The sequence below is a fragment of the Octopus bimaculoides genome, chromosome 4, assembly GCF_001194135.2.
Source record: "Octopus bimaculoides isolate UCB-OBI-ISO-001 chromosome 4, ASM119413v2, whole genome shotgun sequence".
In the NCBI taxonomy this organism is placed as follows: domain Eukaryota; kingdom Metazoa; phylum Mollusca; class Cephalopoda; order Octopoda; family Octopodidae; genus Octopus; species Octopus bimaculoides.
The window spans coordinates 4,281,670-4,288,480 of record NC_068984.1 but is presented as its reverse complement, the minus strand read 5'-3'; positions in this window follow the sequence as shown (position 1 = coordinate 4,288,480).

Below are 6,811 nucleotides of genomic sequence, written 5' to 3'. Positions count from 1 at the left end.
TATATATAAGGCGAATTACTGGCAGAATCGATAAGGCACCGGTGAAAATGTTTAGTGGTATTTCTTCTGGTTTTACGTGTTTAAATTCTTCTGAGTCTGGTTTTGCTTTCCATCCTGTCGGGAATAAGTACCAGTTGTGCACTGGTGTCGATCTAACTGACTAGTCTTTACCCTCAAAATTCGAGGGGTTGTCTCTATAGTAGAAAGAACAGGCGTGTGTGCGCGTACGCATTACTGTGCGTCTTTCCTTGACGTCACTTGATGGTTGTTAACGAGCATCCCCGTCATACAGCGATGTTGTTCGTTTTCACTTTTCCGTGTAAAACCTGTCAGGACATGCGTGCGTGTATATATGTTTGCATGTATGCATATATTCTCTTCTGTTTTCAATTATTTTTAATTCTTCTTCCGAAGAAGGAGCTAGTTTCTTACAAAGACACAACCCCCCATCATTGGAATGTAGATAACGATGACAATGTCACATTTTAAACTTGAGAAAAGTCTTGCAGAGTTTTACTGTCCCGCTTACAGATTGTAATATAATGTGTGAGGAGTCGGTTGGTTGATTTCTTTTTCTGAAAATCCAAGCTCACCCAGACCGACAGTTAGGCATTTACTTACAAAACCAAATGTACCAATTATTATTGGTTTAAATGTGAATTCATAATCCGGATATAGAAGCTTGAGTTTTCGAAGCAGTTGTCCATAGTTATCTTCTTTGATTTCCAAAAAGATATTCACATCAGCAGGACAGCTAACCTCTATGATGGTACATGCTTTTTCTTGTCTGTTATAAAACAAATATATCCGGCCTGTTATGTTCACATTTGACAGATGTTTTGATGGGAATCTTCTTCCAGTATTCCTTGTCTAAATGCATTATTTTGCTTTCTTTACAGTTTTGATTTCTTTCTAGTAAGAAAGAACTGCTTTCTTATCCAGAGACAAGGGCCCATCGCCGGAATTTAGATCATAGCAACGGTGGAGGAGTACATGCCAGACTTTTGAAATGTCTTACATGTTTTAATTGTTCTCCTTACTTATCAATCAATCTATTGTTGCTTGAAAATTCCCTCTAACCTTATCACTTCGATATTTACTAAGTAAGTGCAGCAAGATGTCGTAATAGATGGCAATAAAGTTGTGCCACAAAATGTTGTCCAAATTATTTTTAAGTAGTTCTCGGTTGTTTCGCTTTTCTATAACACAGTAGGAAAAAGTAAGTGGTCTCTGATCAAGTCGGTTCGAATCTCGTTCGCAGCTGCCGAAATTCATACGGTTTCACCTCAGAACCTAATTTGAAGGTGAGACTACATGCAAATACGCTCAACATATACACGTGACTGTGCGTGTGTGTATGTGTGTGTATGTATGTATATGTGTGTATGTGTGTATATGTGTGTGTATGTGTGTGTGTGTGTGTGTGTGTATGCGTATGTGTGTGTGTGTGTGTGTGTGTAGTGGGGCGTGGTGTGGTCAAATGGTTAAGAAGTTCACTTTGCAGCCAAGAAATCTCTGGTTCCACCCTTCCGCGTGGTATCTTTGTCAAATATTATTTTCTATAGCTTTGAGTCAACCTATACCTTGTCATTGATACCAGGTTGACGGAAACTGTATAGAATCCCGTCAGTTGGATTATGATTCCAAGGTACACCCTTGTCACACTGATTCTAAGTGAGAATTTCATCAAGGGAAAACATGCCTGTGGAATACTCAACCACTTGTATGTAAAGTCAATGAACAGAGAATTCGGATGATTGAACTACACAATTTTCCTCATCAAAATCGACCAATATGTGTGCATATGTGTGTATATGTATGTATGCATGCATGCATACATGTATGTATGTCTCCTATTTTTTATAATTATTATAAATCTTCCACTGAGGAGGGAGCTGGTTTCCAACAAAGACACAAGGCTCCATCTTTGGGATGTAGCTAACACAGACAAATTCCCATTTGGAACTTGAGAAAATTCTTGCATATTTTTACTGTTCCACTCACAGATTGAACTTGTAATGCACGAATTAGCCAGTCAATTTCTCTTTCTGAAAATCCCAGTTTATCCAGATTTTCCTTTAAGCATTTACTAACAAAACCTAGCGCTCCAATTATTATTGGTATGAATATGAATTCATAGTCTGGTTATAGAAGCTGAAGGCTTCGAAGCGGTTGTCCATAGATATCCTCTTTTTTCTTTGATTTTCAAAGAGATATTTATATCTGCAGGGCAGCTGACCTCTATGATGGTACATACCTTTGCCCCTCTGTCCCAAACCTACAATATCTGGCCTGTTATGCTTACATTTGACAGAAGTTTTGATAGGAACATTCCACCACTATTCCTTGAGTTGGTGTTTATGAATGTATTCCATAACAGAGGGATTTTCTAAGTTTATTTCAGGACAGTCGTTTTTTTGCAGATTGCCTTGTAAATTGTTTTAGCAACAACATCGTGGTTGGGGGTATTCAGCTTACGATCGATCGTATGTGAGTTCGATTCCCAGTGGCATGTTGTGTCCTTGAGCAAGACACTTTATTTCACGTTGCTCTAATCCACTCAGCTGGCAAAAACGAGTTTTACCTGTATTTTAAGTGACCAGCCTTGTCACACTCTTTGTCACGCTGAATCTCCCTGAGAACTACGTTAAGGGTACACGTGTCTGCGGAATGCTCAGCCACTTGCATGTTCCTTTGATCGGATCACCTGGAACGCTCGTCGTTGTGACAGTTTCGGTCGTATGTATGTCGGTTGTAACAATGCACTCAAACCAGTGATATTTACAACTTATACAACTTGATGTCAGCACACACTCGCTGGTCCGGCAGACTCCACTTATGCGGAGACTCTAACAACGATTTGGAGTAGTTTGTTACATTTAACTCGAGTCAAAAATTCTGGTGACGTGCACCAGGAATTAAACAAAATTTATTCACAGATTTTCGTTTGTTATTATATACATTTGAATATATGTATTATATATATCATCATCATCATCATCATTTAATGTCCATTATCCATGCTGGCATGGGTCGGACGGTTTGACAGGAGCTGGCAAGGCTGGAGAAGGGGATACACCAGACTCCTGTCTGATTTGGCATGGCTTCTACGGCTGGATGCCCTTCTTAACACCAACCATTCTGAGAGTGTAATGGGTGCTTTTATGTGCCACTGGCTTGGGTGCCAGTCAGGTGGCACCGGCATCAGCCACACTGCCTCCATGAGGATATATATGAATATATTAATATTTAGCAGAAGCAAAAAAGTGACTCTAGGTCCAAGAGTTTCGTGGCATTGGCATTTATCAAAACAAGTGACAAGGCATGAAACCCTTGGACCTTAAGTCACTCTGTTGCTTCCCCAAAATATTTCAATTTTGGCACAAGGCCTGCAATTTTGGGGGAGAAGGTAAATCATTTACATGGACCCCAGGATTCAACTGGTACTTATTTCATTGATCTTGAATGAGATGAAAGGCAAAGTCTACCTTGGCAGAGCATAAAGACAGAACCTACTTCTCAACTTAGTCCCTGTTTCTCTCAGTAGCAATGTTCCACCTTCAAATGAGAGTATGTATCCCTGCCCAGTAAAATTCTGTTGACTGTTCTTTGAGCCACTTCTTCACTACAGTTTTCACTTCCTCGTCACTGGAATAATGTTTGCCTCTCAAACCCTCTTACATGGGGCCGAAGAGATGATAGTCTGAAGTGAAAACTGTAGTGAAGAAATGACTCAATGAACAGTCAACAGAATTTTACGGGACAGGGATATATGTTCTCATTCGAAGGTGGAACATTGCTATTGAGAGAAACGGTGTTGAGAAGTAGGGATGTGATCCACAGAAGACCAGCTTCATTTTGATGTAAAATACATGTTCCTGTGTTGGTAATTATACCTGTCCTAAACAAAATGGCATTACTTTTTGACTCACCCTCGTATATATATATATATATATATATATATTGGGTTGTCTGGAAAGTTTGTGCCGATTTATAGTAGCTTACCTTACGACTTATTTTAGAACATGGTTGAGTCAATAAAATAGGATTTCACTACACCTCCATTTAGAGCACAGTTTAAGCTATCTTTTCGTGGAAGAAGGTTTACATTCCTATAACCTTTGTTAATTCTGTAACCCTTTAAAATGGAAGATAATAAAGTTCATTTTCGGCACTTGATGCTTTTCTTTTTCCATAAAGGGAAAAATACCTCACAAGCAACCAAAGAAATATGCGCAGTTTACGGTGATGTTTCTTTATCCAAAAGAACTGTACGGAAGTGATTCGCAAGGTTCCGAGCTGGAGATTGTAGCCTTATTGATAAAGAGCGATCAGGCAGACCATCCACTACGGATGATGACCAAATCAAGTCATTAATTGAGAATAACCCACATTGCACAACCCGAGAACTGGCAGAGAGCCTCAACCTATCAAAATCCGTCGTTCATGGAGCACCTGGTAAAGGTTGGGTACACAAATCGCTACGATGTTTGAGTACTACATGAGTTGAGTGAAAAGAACCTTTTGGAAAATCGGCACGTACTTTCCAGACAACCCAATATATATATATATATATATATATATATATATATATATATGTGTGTGTGTGTGTAGATATAAACATAATTAAGGGATCAGTTGCTTCACCACATACCGAAGTTCAGAAATAGTAGCTAATGTGCTAAAACTCCAACAGATAGATAGATAGATAGATAGATAAATAGACAGATGTGTGTGTATACAAGTTTGATGATGCAAACAGGAAAATTAGAACTCAAAGCATAAGGGCCGATAGTTGTTGTGTGTTAGCACTTATAAAACTGGTCACACACCAAGGAGTTGTAAATTTATGACCCCTCGATTTGTAACCGGTTTCATAAGTGCTAACACACGAAAACTCTCGGCCCTTGAGTCACTCTGCTAAATATTAATAAATATACGTATGAATATATATGTATGTATGTATGTATGTATGATATACATCCATGTACACATGGAATCAATGAGGCAGGGAAAGGAAAGAAAATGTAGAAGGTGGGGAGGGGGTTGGTAAGTCAGTAGTGAAGCAGTGTGGAGCACTTGTCTACACTCACAGCAATGTATGGAGACCATCTGGGCAGCAAGAAGAAGAGATTTTCTGCCTTTTTTTTTCCCTTTCTTTTTGCTTTCATGTCTCCTGATCAGCAGAAATGCACCAAGAAACAAGAAGGCTGAAGGTAACAAAATCTTCCACCCTACGTCCCAAATCTACCCTACTTCTATTCAGTACACACTACCTCATACCCACCCTTGTAACACCCCTTTCAATATTAAAGAAAACATCTTTTCTTTCCATTATTTTCACTTCCTTCTTTTTGTTTACACATACACACACACACACATGTATATACACTCATACGTGTGTATACACTTATGTGTATATAAGTGCAAGTGTGTATACATACGTCTCACACATACAAGTACACATCACATAAATATATACATCTGGGTATGTAATACAATAAACAAATAAACCTTTAGAAAACATGTGTATCTATAGAATATAATGTGTATGAGAGTGTGTTTATGATATAAACATGTATGTGTATAGTCATACACATACATCTATTTGAGCACTCATATATATTACAGATCTGCGAACAGTATATATATACTCGGTGTGTGTGTGTGTGTGTGTGTGTATACATATATATATATATATATATATATATATATATATATATATATACATGAGAGAGACATACAGCTATTTAAACACTCAGATATATGTAACAGATATTTTACACATACATATACACATTTATATGAATATGTGTGTGTATATATACATACATGTATACATAAATATATGTACTTACACACATACATATATGTATGCATGCATATATAAACACACACACACACATTCCATCTCTGTTTCTTTCATTTATTTATTTTATCACCATTTTCATCCACTTTCTTCTTTATTCTTTTATATTTTTCTTCTTCCCTAATAATTTTCTTTTTTTTTCTGTTTATTTATTCATTTTTCTTCTTTCAATAATTTCTTATTTTCAATTTCTTTCTTTTCCTTCTCGTCTTTCATTCTTTATCTTCTTCCCTACAATATTTCCTATTTTCTTCTCTTTTTATATTTCATAATTTCTCAGTTTTTCTCGGTTCATCCAGTTCCAACTCCCTCTCCCCCCATCTCTCTCTCTCCCTCTCCTTCCTTTATTCTCTCTTCTATCAATCCAGCTCCCAATTCTGATCTTTCCCATTTCATGTCCCCTTTCCTATATTTATTCCCTTCATTCTCTATTTTTATTTCAACCCCCAAAATGAAGGGCTTCAACTATACCATCTCCTCCCAGGGTCCCCCACCCTAGCTTAAAACAGTAGACTCTGCTGAAGGTCCCCAAAATATAGGTGATGGTTGTGGCTGATGTTAAACTGGGGGGTGGGGTTATATCTACCCCTCTCCCCTTATATTTCTCTCCAGACACCCAATGGAGGCCACCACCAAGGGTGGATGTGGTATTTAACTATGAGACAGATTCCATCTATACCCCGTCCCAATGGTGGCCAGGTGATGGAAGACTGACAGAGGTGGGGGTGGAGGTTTATTAAACTAGGACACACAGACAGACACTTATTTCAATGGCTACATTCTCTGTTGTTTTCTCTTTCTTTTCCTTCCCTCTGCAGTTCATCTTCTGTTTCTTTCTTTGATGTTCCCCCCCCCGCCCCTCAGCCAGCCTCCTTCCATCTATTTTCCACAGTTCTTCATTCATTCTGTTTAACTATATTTTTTTGTTCCATTCTCATAATA